We start from the raw sequence: 13430 nt of genomic DNA, 5'->3' as shown, positions 1-13430 counted from the left end.
CAAGCCTACACACACGCTCACACAGCACCACTCTGACACACATGCAGACACGCACACACAGCCGTGGGGGGAAACAATATTTGCGATGAAAGCAAATCAAACTGAAATCCAACATGTTAAAGTCAAGTTGATTAGTGTGAAAATGTAAAAGCATCCTCAACTGGCATATCCCACAGTCATAAAGATATGTTAATTTGCAACTTAATGGCTGAGAGCATAATTTTGCTTATATAAACCTTGAAACATGCTGCATTTTTTTTTTAAATGTGCTTTAATTTAATGAAGTAAACACCACTGCTGAAACAATAAATGCCCCAATTAAAGAACAGGCATGAAGAGAAGTGTCTATTTCCCATTTTGCCCCCGCGGACATATGTACCCAAGCGTGTCTGTGCATTTACCCACACGCACAAGAAGCATATGCATCGTGTGCAGCTCATAAACATCATGCCTTCCCTTTTGACATTAGCATACGTGCCTTGTTTCTAGAGATGTAGGTTATCTGGTGTGAGATCCAGGCTACATGTTTATGGTAACATCACCAAGCAGGCATGCAAGTATGTGTGTGTGTGTGTGTGTGTGTGTGTGTGTAGGGGTGGGAGTATGTGAGTGCATGTCTGTGATGGCATGGTGTTTCTGTATAATTGCTCCACAATGTAGCCCGGGCTGCCATTCATAATCTTATGCATGTTATAGGAGCATATTGTGCATTAAAAGGCAGGATGCACCAGCCTCTATTCTTCCCTCCTTCTTCGCCTGTGTCCCTGCGTCTGTATGTCATCTGGCCTGCTTCGCACCCCTGGAGGGCATTTCCCATCAGGCTCGCTGTGCTCCAATGTGTCTCGACAGACCTGATGTGATCTGAGTGGCTGACGGGTTTGTCCCTGCTGCCCGCTGTCTTTTCTCTTCCCCGGCTACACTAACACATGAGCCTAAGAAACACAACCTGATGGGGGCTGACTGGAGTTTGCACCTCCTGTGGAAAGAAAGCCTCCAATCAGTGCGTGTGTAATTATCCGCTGTACGAAATGTGTCAGTGCATGGTACCTCATGACAAAAATCTTGAACGTAATCTAGAGTTTTACTCATAAATCAAGCACAGAACGTGGTAAAAGTACTTTACTTATACTTTTGAAATCCATTTGAACGTGTGCAACGTTCAATTACGAAACCCCGCTGGAGAGAAACAATGCCCTCTTGGTTCAGTAGCCATCACACACACACAGATATACACACACACACACACAAGCCTTAGGCGATGCAGAGAGAGTGGGGGTTGGATACCATGAGACTAGGGCATCAAACTGGGGCTTAGAGACAGAGTTATACCAACTGGAACCTTATACCTACAGGGTGTGTGTGTGTGTGTGTGTGTGTGTGTGTGTGTGTATCTAGAGAATGTATGTGTCTACTCGCATCCTTGTGCTAACACAGACTCACATATGGAGGAAGCAAGTGTCACAGTGAGTGCTGCATAGGGGGGAATACAGTTTGTGGAGGATCTGCGTGTGTGTGTGTGTGTGTGTGTGTGTGTGTGTGTTTGAATATAATCTAATTGCTTACTAGTGGAGGACAAAATTGTTTAGCCTGCAGGTCTTAGTGCTGATGAGAACTGGTCTGATATCTCAATCCACCAATCAGCAACACAGGGCCTCCCCACAGCCTAGCTTTAAATCTTTCACAGAGTAAACTGTGTTAGCATAAGATTTTTGCTGGTTGAATTTAGATATTTGTTGTATTTTTTCACCTTAATCCACAATGAAAATATGATGTTTTAAAGTCTGTTTGCTCAAGTATGACAGCAGCAGAGAGCAACACCCTTTTAGCCTTTAATTAAAAAAAGATCAAGGCGATTTTTATTGATATTTCTCTGCTCACTTCAGGCACAGAAATATAATGCCCTCAAGTCCAGGGTAATGTTTTTTTGATCAATGATTAACAACCTTAGTCGAGGTCTTAGATCACCTTTAGGTGCTACTCACAAGCTAGTTTTGTCTTGTGGCTAAGATGAGCCACAACAGTGAGGAAATGGCTGCAGAAATGGCTCAGGGAGGACGGTGATGAAGCAGTGTTATTATCCTGCTTGTGTCCATTCGAGCAGCACAACTTGAGTATTTGCTTGAACTTAAGGTGAAGGTACAATAAGACAGGTGCATGCTCTCTGTTACTTGTATAGCAATGATATTTCTTGCGTAGTTTTTCTTTACTTTCAAACTTTTTCCACATGAATAATACTGCAGTAGTACAGCTTTAAAATGACGCATAAGGTTGGCCATTTCTAACATGATGTTTGGACGCTGTCACCTCCTTCCTTGGGAAGCCCCAGGATATAAACGCCATTTTGGACGGGGAAAACGTGACCCTTATGCGGTCTGTGATCATTCTAACCGACAGGAGAGGAGGGGTCTCAGGAGGGCCAGGCGGGTCAGGAGTCACTCGAGTCATGTGACGACCCCCAGGGTGTTGTTGGGAGTGACAGGGAGACCAAGAAAGCAGATCTGCAGTGTGTAGCTGCACGCCCATGGGTGAAAAGGAGGTCAGTGGCCACAGGAAGCAATGCAAAAAGGGCCTAGAGCTACCTTCCTTAATGAGAGCTCATCCCCTGAGGTGTGTATCCCAGCAGCCTAACTGCCACATGAAAACTAATCTATAAAGAGTGCTGTAGGCACGAGAGAGCAGCCATTTTCATGGTCCATTCCCTGAGCCAGGAGCCATCTTGTGAGGTAAACAAATCCCAAGTAAAAAAGATGTGCACCTGGGTACAAGGCCACTGTCACACCGAACTCTATGAGAGTTTATCTTAGTGTTTCTTTGCCTTAAAAGTATCCTGAAAAGCATTGTAGATAGATTTACGTGTTCGTTGTACATTGACATGTTTGTACATGAATGTTTGTGTGCTGCTGAAAATCAGAAGTTAATAAAACAGGAACCCTATAGGGCCAGTGGGAGAAATACATTTGAAAATAAACTTTGAGTAACTCATTAGATTAAGAAAATTATAAGAATAATAACCCTGAGCGCCGCCTGGGGAGAGAAATCTCATTAACAGGTTTTTCGATTCCCCTTTCAATACATTTGTTAAAAGTGCCAGGGAGTGTTCAATTATCACCCGCCCTCTCACCTCCAAGACATAGGGTGACGAGAAACCCCAGAGAAACCTGCAGGGCCTGGGAGGGGCCTTGCAACACAAGAGCACACACAAATATCCACACAAACACCTACATGCACCTGCGGTTTCACTTCACTCCCCCCTGAGTAATGGGCTTTCTGACCATTTGTTTAATACTGTCAACAAACAAGACAAGAGCTGCAGGGCTACTCAGGAAATGCAATCCGGCTCTTGAATGAGTGTGAGAACATGATATATACACACATGTACTCTCTATACATGTCCGAGTATTCAAGAAGATTTAAGTTTTACCAAAATGTTTCCTTACACTTTTATCAAGCAGGGTTTCATAAGAGTAAACAAGAGCCCTACCAAAGTTTCCTTCTTTCATGTGTTTCCAATCATCCCTTTAGCCTATGGGCTACCTCCTTGAGGCTGGAGGTTTGGAAGGCTATATTTACTCTGGAACCATTTAACATGCACTCCTCCTTCTCCAGACATGGCACAGCGCCTGGGGGGAGGGGGGGGGGGGGGGGGAGTGCAACTTAGCCCACCTGGAGTGCTGTGTCTCCACCCAACCCCCCTCTGGTGGTAGTCACCAACACTGTACAGCACTGGTACGTGCCTCGCAGGCCTCGGACTACAGCAACGCCTTGGAAAGACTTCACAATCTGGAAATCAAGATTGAAAAAAGACTGCTTTCAAACAACACTTTTTATGGCACAAAGCTGAGAGAATGGATCTTTAGCATATGTTGCCAATTGAAAGCTTGACCACAGTTATGTTATGGTAACACTTATATCCATTTACAAGCCAGATTTTCAAAAGCAGAGATTTGATGCTGGGTATGTTTAAAAAAAGAAGAAGAAAAGTTTAGGTGTGTGCTGCACACTGTATCACTCCAATGTTTATTTCTGGTACCAACCAGCTAACAGTTTCATGGCAGCAACACCTGGAGCTAACACCTCTCGCCAGCTAATGTTACCTAAAATAACTCTCAAGATCCATGCAAAGAGGGTGTAAAATGGACTTGTAATTATAATAAGTAAGACAGCTAAGTAGATTCCTAATTAAAAAGTAAGACTTAAGTTGAGCTTTATGTGCTCAGGCTGCCTGGAGATGCCAAATTCTGCACAGGCTAAAAACTATTTATGTTGCACTAGAAATAAAAACAGTAAAAATCTAAACACTTTTTGCTTCTGCTAAGAGATTTAAAATGGTGGAGTAGACCCCCATCTTGTCCTGAGGTAAGACTTGATTGACATTTGGATGCAGACTAAATCAAAATATCTGTATATAAATATATATATATATATATTTGTTGAAGATTATGACTAAATAACGCATTGTTGCCACAGATATATGAGAACTATTTGCTATTTATTTAGACGTAATGTGTGTGTGTGTGTGTGTGTGTGTGTGTGTGTGTGTGTGTGTTCTTATGTAAAGAGTGAAGATGATTTTCAGATAGGTAAAAGCATAAAAAAGACAATCTCTGAGCCAGAGGCAAGAAAGAAGTCATTTCTTTTCTAGCCCTCCAGCTGCAAACCTGGCGTCATTTATTTCCATCTCTGTTGCCTACGCAACTGTTGAAACTGCAGCATATGCTTGGCTTATTTCATTATATATCCATGTGACAGAGGAAAAGAGAATAAGTGAAAAAATCAATCCTGTGAAAATGGGTTTTCATCAAGTCGACGGTGTCTGATGTTGCGGTAAGTTAAAGTACAAGTGCAAAGAAAGTAGGACCACCGGAAAATATCATCCTGCTACAGAGATGCACTGAAAACAGTTTTACACTGGAAGTTTAGCCTAAGGTATGAGCAAGAAAACTAAGAGCAAACACTGACCCCACTAACACAACATTTAACTGATGATAAGAAAAGCACAGATGTTACTGATAGCATTAATGATGGCTGAATTCTATTTGTCTTTCTTAACTTATGTCAGTGAGAAGCCTGATTTATACTTTGATCTGTACTGTATGTATTATCAAGCTACAGACAATAAAACATAGATAACTGTAACTCCATGTGACAGGGAGGTGGACCACAACAAGTAAGATTGGTCTGCATGGAAACATTGCATGTGCATGCATGGAGTTGCCGGTCAGTTCGGCCCCTTTATTAAAAAAAAATGGTTGGAGTGCCGTTGTAGGTACCAGATGTGCTCGGGTGGTCAGATCTGCTCAGGTTTCTTTGCCTGTGTTTGTATGATGACGTAGCATATTGTGAATGGCTGTACCTCCGAGAGTCAGAGATAGAGGTTGATGATATCTTATATCTCTCAGTGCTTTACTTTGTAAAGCAATTGACAGACATATGATCCTGAAAGATATTAGTACTTAAAGTCATCATCCAACCCAGAATAATAAACGCACTGAAGACATCTTTTTGTACATACGAAGCTAAGCATATTTACAGCTTTTAGTTTGGTTTTCATATTCATTTTTATAAACCACATACACCTCTGTATACTGTCAGGGATGCGGCTGAAACATTATGTCCTAAACTGTCAGACGTGCCACATATGGGACAAAGAATAGCTTAAGGGAAGAAACGGCAGTTATTATATTAAAGTCCTTTGAGCACTGATGATGATGAAGTGATATTTTAAGCATTGTTTTGTGCATTCACACCTGCATATCTATTTTTGCCATTCCTTCCTGTATTCGTTGCTGCAGCTGCAAGATTTTAATCTTGAATATGTGTTTGTTTTTCTTCAAATTTTCGTATATGTTGTTTGCTCAGAGTTTATGAAATATGACAATGGGCCGATGGCGGACACAGTTCATGTGTTGGAAACTCTCATGTGAACAGGAATCTCTGGGTTTACTTACCAAGTTCATAACTAACCATGAGCGCAGTGTTTCTTGCCTTCTTGTGTCTTCTCCCTCTTGTGGAGGAACTGCAGCATGCTTATTGTGGGTTTATGAGTTACATGTTATCTTAATTGTGTGATTTACAAAAAAACGTTACTGTAGATCTTAGCAAACTGTTGACCGGACAAACTGTTGTTGATTTGTCTATATGGTACAAACTATCATTCCCAAGCTAAAACATGTACGTATTTGTGTATAAAATATAGGGGAAAGTACGACGACTAAACTAAAAAGGGTAATGATGCATTCATGATAGAATGTGGAGCAAAAAACGCAGGGATACACACACACACACACACACACACACACACACACACACACACAGTCAAAGTTTTAGAGCCTAGTTTTGATTCAGCTCTTCATTAGCCACAGGGCCCAACTCCGGTTAGCTCCAGTATTAGGCTCAATTAGAACAAGATCCAATTAGAGGGCTCCTTTTCCCTGGGGCAAGGAGAGGCAGGAAATGGAGACTGAGAAATGTATAAGTCGACAACATGCGGACACAGCCAACATAAACAAACTTACTTTGTTGATCTCTGCTGTTGCTACGCAGGAGTCCTCTGGGAGTTAAAACCCTGCTAGTCTAAGCTATGAGATAAAACAAAATAAAAAAAAAAGCCCCGCAGCGAAACATGAACTCTGTGAACACAAGGGCTCCGACACCATGAAGGGAACGTCTGGGCCCAGAAAATGAAAAGCCCGCAGGCATTTTCCATTTACAGCTAAAAATCCAGCACTCGCTCCTAGCCAGGGTTAGTATCAGACTCTCAAAATGAACACTTACACTACGGGGGGAACAAATGAGTAGCTTTCTATTGTCGCTCTATTAAATCTGTCGGTTAATAGACATATACCTTACTGCTGACAGAAATCAATAATGTACAATAAGACGAAGGGGAGAAGGGAAAAGGGAAGGTATAATTGGTGAAAGGAAGGAGAAAAAAGAAAGACAAAGATCTAACTGTGTGATTTCGAGAGCAGTATTTCTGTCCTCCTATCAGCATGGTTGGAGGTGGTGATGGCGGCGGTGTAGTGTGAGCTGTTTGGGCTTGCCCTTGCCTCGGGCCTCTAGTGTTCCTCCCCCAGGCGGTGTGCGAGGGAAATGGTGTGTGGTGCGAGGGTAAACCTTGACCTGCCTGCCAGGAGGCTGCACACGGAATGAAATGAGCACAAACAAAGCGGGGGAGAGAAGAAGAGGAGGAGGAAGAAGAAGAGGAGGAGGAGGTGGAGGAGGGGTGTCAGGCAGCAGTGAAGGAGGCATACAGTTTTACTTGTAACACCGCTACACCTCTTTTTGTTGATGTTTTCTGAGTGGCAGGACATGCGCGCACACGCACACACACACACACACACACACACACACACACACACACACACACACACACACACACACACACACACACACACACACACACACACACACACACACACACACACACACACACTAGCACATGCACGCACACACACACACACACACACTAGCACATGCACGCACACACACCTCTGCTGTGATTGGGGGAGCTCAGGTGTTGTGGGTGGCATCCTGGTACGCTGTGAAGATGGAATGTGAAATGTTGCATTTCCCTTCATGCTTTGCCAAGTTGTGTCTCAGGGAAAGATGGAAATCCCATTATGTCACATGCCTAACTTGGCCTTCCAAACTCTGAAACTCATTTGTGAAATTGGGATCAGGTCTTAATGAGTTGCAAAGTGGTTTTGGTCTCGTAAGTCTGGCAGCAAGACATCTTTGTGAATGTGTTGATTTTAAGTTAACTTTGTAACTAACTAAAGCCAAAGAAACAATCCCTCCCTTACTTGTTTGATTCTTACAGAAGAAAGGAGATAATGACACTTTTTGCACCTTTCTCCCAGGAGGATTACATGAATCTGAAATGTATAATCGCTCTAAACCAGCGTGTTGACAGAAGTGTGTACGCCACATCACCCTGCTTACCTGTGAAAAAGCCCAGTGAAATCCATTACATACTTTAGAGACAACTCATGAATGGAATAATTAGCACAGCATGCTTTCCGCCCGGCTGGAAGTCTCTCTCGATAATGAACAAAGGAAAGGAAATTAGCTTTTGTCTCATAAAGTCACAACTTCAAAAGATCCCTGCCATTGCATTAATACAGCCATAGCCTGCAGCAGCATGGCAGAGAATAAAATAAGCACTCTCACTCAGACCCCATTCCTATCAAGGTCTTTCTCAGGACAAATACTGAGAGCTTGTCTTTTATAGACCACACACACTGGATTCGATCAGTAAAATATTAGGAGAGAAAAATGCAAATCCATCCAAGACAGCTCTTACGAAACACTAAAACAGCCATTTTTTTTTTGGATTCCATCACAAAACACGGCGTCCATTACTAAAATAAATAATTCTCCAGGTGTAACACTATTTCTGAGTTTTCTCCCTCCGTGCAGCTGCATGTATACTTAATCACATCAGGTCAACACTTTGGCCCGGGGCTTCCCAGCTGTGGCCTGGGCGACCTGCGACCGCCGTCTCGCCTAACTGCTGCTGCAGTCAGCTGCCCTCAGGAGTGTGAGTGGTAGACTGATCTGGTGCTGGGTCATACAGCCCGGCATTACTACATTACCACACATTAAAAAAAAAAAAAAAAGGGCCCACACAGCCCAGTTTTTGCAGAGGAGCTGACACGATTGATGGTGACAGATGCTGTTTGGGTCACAGATTGAATCAATATCAGGGGGTTTTCCAAATAGATATCTATCGCAAAAGCATGACGATAACCAATTAATATTTAAAAAATAACAAGAGTAACTACAAAATTAGCTTTAACAAGTCGGTATTTTTGCTATCAGAGCTAAAGGAAGCAGCACACACTGAAGACCAGGGCGAGGCAAGCATTGTCCAAGGCACTCTCTCCTCTCCTATCTGCACCTTTATCTGCCAGGATCAGTTGTTAGTGCTGGCAGTTTTCCTCTCCTGTCCTCTGGAGAGAGGTGGCTCTCAGCTGGAGAGAGGTGCCACAGGCTATGCACTGTCTCCATTGTGTGCAGAGACACATGGAGGACTTGAGAGAGGCTCGGTGCAGGTGCAGAGAGAGGAAGAGTGAGAGGGAACACACCTGAGGGGGCTGATTTCTTTTTTTTTTTTCATTCTCCTCACAGAAGTCAGGCTTGTTTTTAGACGGGCCTTTTAGGTGGCAGGGACATTTGTTGTTGGGAGGACAGATTTACTGGAGGTACACTATACTGGAGGGAGAGAAGGGTTTTTCTCAGTTAAAATGTTTCCTCTCTAACTGCCAGAGACGTTTGGATACAGATGCAGGTTGCCAGGGTAAATAACATTTCCAGCATTGAGGACAAAATGTAGGGCAGTGCCACTAAGAAAAATCTTATGAATTCAAGGCGTCATTCATTATGATGATGTGTGAGCCTTGATCATGTGCGAGGTCATACTCCATGATTTAATTCTGGCATAGGTGGATGTGTGTGTGTGTGTGTGTGTGTGTGTGTGTACGGACAGGACACAACAAGCCAAACTCACCGCAGACTGGGAGGTTTCCTGTGAAAGTGATCCTTTTGCAAACTGTTTGTTTAAAAGCTGACAGGCAACAAGAGTCTCAGTGACAGCATCTATTCATCTCAGGGTGTCAGGCGGAGAGAAAAAGAGGGTACGAAGAAACATAGAGAGAGGAGGCGGATGAAGAGAGGTGGTAGGAGTAAATGGGAGAGCAGTAAGCTTTAACAATAGTCTACATTTACCTTTAGCTTTGAAACATCTTCAGATCATCGTGGTTGCAGAAATTCATCTGGCGAGTGACTGAATGAGTGCTGATGTTTTCATCACTTTGGTTTTAATTATATGTCTCACTCAGCACAGTCTTCCTTCTACTTGGCTAATTTAGATTGAGATCCTTCCAGGCTTTCCCCTATCTTTCATTTCCCTCCCCTTCTTCTCTCCTCTCTGCATCCCATCAGCCCCTTTGTAGAAAAAAAAAAGAGGAAGGGAAAAAAAAAAACCTTCATGTCTGTGACTTTCTTGCCCTCCAGCGTATGAAGCCCTCTTTTATTTTGATCATCGCAGCACAATGGATTCATGCCATTCTGGCAACTTTATTCAGTATCAGCCCAAATTTACATACTGCTTAACAAGTTTGTGCGTGACTGTTGATGCCTCTGATCAAAGTGCTTTTGGAAATCTTTCTCATCTGATTTTTTTTTTTCTTCCCCTGCCCTTCATTTCAAATGCATGCTGCAGACAGGCATCTTTAACTCAGGGGCAAAGAAAGGTAACCTTAGTGCTGCACAAGCCCAAATGTCATCCAACAAGGAGGGCTCGTGTCCTGGGGATAAAGATAATGTAATCTAAGCAGTATACAGTGTGTGGCTGTGTGTGGCTTTGAGTGTGTGTGAATCTTTGCTAGCCTTGGTGTTTGTTGGAGGCTTGGGTTTGGGGGCGGAGGGAGACAGGGGGGATGACAAAAGTCAAAGCAGTCATGTGTCATTTTTGGTGCTGAAGGGCTGGGACCTGCCTGCAGGGCTGTCCTCTCTGTCAGACGCACTCACATATCTGCGCTCAACTCTCTCGCTGTCTCTTTTTTTTTCTTTCGCTCTCTCCATCTTTCTCTCTGTCTTTAGTGAATGCACGCACTGATTTGCAGCTGCACCAGAACACGCAATAATTCTTTGCTCTGAGTAGCATAAAGTAACAAGGTGGAACATTCATATCTTTGAAGTATTTTAAACAGCACCTTTTTTACTATAAACATCTGATTTAGATTTTTTTTTTTTTAAATGCAGGGAAACTTAAATGATTGAGTCTTGACTTCATTTGCAACAACAAAAAGACTTGAAAGGACAAGATTTGTTCTGTGACAACTGATAAAACATGCAACCAAAACGGTGAGGGTGCAACCGAACAAGCAGGGGGAAACGTTTGACAAAGATCTGCTTGTAAATCAAGATAAATCAAAGGCCACGCTTCAAACCAAAGCCCTATAAAATTCCCATGGGATAGAACGGGAGGCAGCACAGAATATGTACTGTAGCTACGAACCCAGTAGTCTTCGTTTACAATAACTCAGTACATTTGTAAATATACGCGGCGAGCAGAGCAAACAACAGAATTGAGAACATTAAATAAGTGAGAAAGAAAAATGGATTCAAAAACACAATGAGGAGAGGGTGTGGGTGGAAAGAGAGGAATCGTGGGAATGCAAGATTGCACCTCCCTCAGGCAATCAAATTATCCTATGGGCTGATGGTTCCTCCTTATGCGTCGGCTGACATTTTCCTGTAACCCCATCCCAAGTAATGCTATGTGATGTGTGTGACTGGCTTCTGCCACGGCCCTGAGAGGCCACGGAGCCCCGAAGCCATTTGCTTTTGGCCCCGCAGCATCCTGGGAATTGTTTATTTTAGCTCTGTCTGCTCCTTTTTGCCTCTCAGTCTCATTTTGCTTTCTTTTTCCCCGTCTCTCCAGTTCATTCTCTTTCTGGCCCAGTGGTGTCTACTTTCAATTAGAGTAGGATGCACTAGTATTCTTCTGAGAGACAAAAGCCCTGACAGGTGACTCTTGAGGGGTAACTAAAAACCTCGCCTTTAGCATCTTCACACAAACTGTTAGTATAGCAGCACCTTTCATGACACACAAAGGTACAAAAAAAACAACTGAGGCTGTCGGTGGTATCCGATACTCAACTGTACATGTAGCTCTGTGTGATGAAGATAAGAGTTGGGGGGGGGGGGGGGGGGGGGCGAAAAAAGTAAAAAATCAAGATGTGCTGTGTTTCTTGTATGTGTGTAAGAGAGAGAGTGAAGAGATTTAAGGACAGAGAAGATAAGATGTGCGATATGAGATAATAGAATGATATTCAAAATGTATCCCCGGAGCTAAAAGTTAAAAGGGAACATTATAAGAGAACGTATTTTGATCGCTTATGGATATGTAAGCCAGTGCACCAAAATGCCCAAACTTTACTTCATACTGCTGCAGACACCCTGAAGGGCATAAGTGGAGGCGGTCCAATCCGCTATACTCAAACAGTGTATGTGTGGAACTGTCGACATGTGACAAGCAGAAAAGGGACAGTGTTGAGAGCGTAGCCTTTTATGACCCAACACACTTTGACAGCTTGGCCATCGCTCGAGGACATGAGCAATGTTGCTTTTTCATCTGACAATTTTTAAGCAAAACAACTCTCCCTCGATGGATTCGATTGTTCACAGAGCCTTTGTGGCTGTGTGTTAAAGCACAGAGACAAAAACATGTCAGCAGCCCGTAGATTCTGTTCACCGTTAGCTAGAGGAGGCATACTGTCAATCTGTAGGACAAAAAGTGAGATGAAAGTGTAAAGGATATGATGGGTGAGCTGCTTTTATGCAACACTGCGCTCTGCTGGTGGAAGGTGAGAACACCTCGAGTAATTCAGCAGCAGCCAGACAGTCTTAACGGAAGACTAATGCAACCTTCAATCCTCGGGGATGCAAATGTCTGTGTGCTTTTACCCTTGAAGCAGTTGCCTTATTTGGACCTGAGGACATTATGCACTGACAAATTTTAAACATCCCATGAGGGGGTGCTTTGAAATATGGCCACAGGGTGGCACATTAGAATGACAAAAATGTAGATCCTCAAAGTGAAATCTGCCTGTGACTTGGTAATCAGCCCCACAGAGGACTAATGGATATTGAAGAGGTTCAGACTATATGTTCTTAATACAAGCAAACAAAAACAGGGCACAGGCCATCTTTCTCAGTGTTTCTTTTTTATTGGCTACAACAAGAGAACACACTTTGTTTATGTGCATGACGGATCAAGAGAAAAGAGATATGGGCGCTTTAAAAAAAAAAATATGTGCTCACAGTACAACCATGTTTGCTGTTTGTATGTGCAATAGGCCTGTAAGCTCTGAGTGTGTGTGAGTGTGCATACAAACAATGCACTCAGTCGATAGCCCCCAGCAGTGTGCATTCTTGCTTGGAGAGTACATTTCCTCGGGCCTCGTTCCTCCGCCGATGACCTCTGGTGAAGCCATTATTTTCTGCATTAATGATGAGCAGCAGCCAGCGATGAGAGAGATGGACTTTGTCCTGAGGCACAGTAGCGCTGATTATGGGCAACAACAATGCCAGCAAAAAAAAAAAAAAGGGAAAGAAAAAGAAAACTCTTCCCACAAGCAGTTCAAAAGACGAGGAGTCTTAGAGGCAGCACTGAATAAGCTGCTCTGGCTCTATTGACAAGATGGATCAGATAACCTCTGTAGCTAGAGGATTAGCCAGAACAAAACTTTATTAAAGTTCACCTTTAGCTTATTTTGTCATCCAGTGGATCTACAACCTGAACATCAACAAACCAGTGGCCGTTACAACATATCACATTCTGACATTAAGTATGTTATTGTGGGGCAATTGGCCGCTGGTTAGGAGAGCTAAGAGTGTCATACAATTGTAATTACCCTCCA

At 43.2% G+C, this 13430-nt stretch overlaps 1 protein-coding gene across 1 annotated transcript in view; it reads left to right on the top strand.

The window, feature by feature from the left end:
- The window catches only part of ss18 (SS18 subunit of BAF chromatin remodeling complex), a 152886-nt gene that overhangs the window by 116257 nt on the left and 23199 nt on the right, over positions 1-13430 (top strand). The gene's annotated exons all lie outside the window — the stretch shown is intronic.

The sequence above is a fragment of the Labrus mixtus genome, chromosome 8 (assembly GCF_963584025.1).
Source record: "Labrus mixtus chromosome 8, fLabMix1.1, whole genome shotgun sequence".
Lineage (NCBI taxonomy): Eukaryota > Metazoa > Chordata > Actinopteri > Labriformes > Labridae > Labrus > Labrus mixtus.
The sequence above is the reverse complement of the archived record's forward strand: the minus strand, read 5'-3'. Positions and strand labels throughout refer to the sequence as shown.